This window comes from Arachis hypogaea, chromosome 10 (genome assembly GCF_003086295.3).
Source record: "Arachis hypogaea cultivar Tifrunner chromosome 10, arahy.Tifrunner.gnm2.J5K5, whole genome shotgun sequence".
NCBI classification, from domain to species: Eukaryota; Viridiplantae; Streptophyta; class Magnoliopsida; order Fabales; family Fabaceae; genus Arachis; species Arachis hypogaea.
The window spans coordinates 12,973,749-12,975,211 of NC_092045.1; the positions used below are offsets into that span (position 1 = coordinate 12,973,749).

At 35.3% G+C, this 1,463-nt stretch overlaps 1 non-coding gene across 1 annotated transcript; it reads left to right on the forward strand.

The window, feature by feature from the left end:
- Positions 1-420: 420 nt before the first annotated feature.
- On the forward strand, positions 421-528 carry LOC112719338 (small nucleolar RNA R71). Its single transcript, XR_003161643.1, has one exon. It is a non-coding gene; the product is annotated as a small nucleolar RNA R71 (small nucleolar RNA).
- Positions 529-1,463: the final 935 nt, after the last annotated feature.

Here is a 1,463-nt window from a genome sequence, read left to right on the forward strand (position 1 = left end):
TGAGGAATTATAGGTGTTCCCATAGAGTTCACCTATGTAATTTACCTCTGTCATTGCAGGGTTCTCAGGATTATAAGCTTCTTCTTCAGAAGATGCCTCTTTAGTACTGTTGGATGCATTTTGCAATCCATTCAGACTCTGAGAAATCATGTTGACTTGCTGAGTCAACATTTTGTTCTGAGCCAATATGGCATTCAGAGCATCAATTTCAAGAACTCTCTTCCTCTGAGGCGTCCCATTACTCACAAGATTTCTCTCAGAAATGTACATAAATTGGTTATTTGCAACCATGTCAATGAGTTCTTGAGCTTCTGTAGGTGTTTTCTTTAGGTGAATGGATTCACCTGCAGAATGGTCTAGTGACATCTTAGAGAACTCAGATAGACCATAATAGAATATATCCAAAATGGTCCATTCTGAAAGCATGTCAGCAGGACACTTTTTGGTCAACTGTTTGTATCTTTCCCAAGCTTCATAGAGGGATTCACCATCTTTTTGTTTGAAGGTTTGAACATCCACTCTAAGCTTGCTCAACTTTTGAGGAGGAAAGAACTTAGCCAAGAAAGTCGTGACTAGCTTATCCCAAGAGTCCAGGCTGTTTTTAGGTTGTGAGTCCAACCATATTCTAGCTCTGTCTCTTATAGCAAAAGGGAAAAGCATGAGCCTATAGACTTCAAGATCTACTCCATTAGTCTTAACAGTCTCACAGATCTGCAAGAACTCAGTTAAAAACTGATACGAATCTTCTGATGGAAGTACATGAAACTTGCAGTTCTATTGCATTAGAGAAACTAGTTGAGGCTTTAACTCAAAATTATTTGCTCCAATGGCAGGGATTGAGATGCTTCTTCCATAAAAATTGGAAGTAGGTGTAGTATAATCACCAAGCATCCACCTTGCATGATTGTTGTTGTCATTATTTTCGGCTGCCATCTCCTCTTCCTTTTCGAAAATTTCTGTAAAGTTGTCTCTGGATTGTTGTATTTTAGCTTCTCTTAGTTTCCTCTTCAGAGTCCTTTCAGGTTCAGGATCTGCTTTAACAAGAATATTCATATCCTTGCTCTTGCTCATATGAGAAAGAAGGGAACAGAAAATAATAATAGGGATCCTCTTTACCACAGTAGAGAGATTCCTTTATGTGAGTAGAAGAATAAAGGAATAGAAGAATGGAGAAGAGAAAAAAATTCGAACACATAGAGGAAAAGAGGGTTCGAATTTTTAAGATGAAGAGAAGTGTTAGTAATTAAATAAATAAATAGAAAAAGATGAGAGGAAGAGAAATAAAAAATTATTTTGAAAAAAAATTAGTGATTTTCGAAAATTAAGAGAAGAAAGAAAATTAAAATTAAAATTTGAAACAATTAGTTAATTAAGAAAATTTTGAAAAAGAGGGAAGTGATTTTCGAAATTTAGAGAGAGAAAAAGGTGGTTTTAAAAAAAGATAAGAAACAAACAAAAAGTCA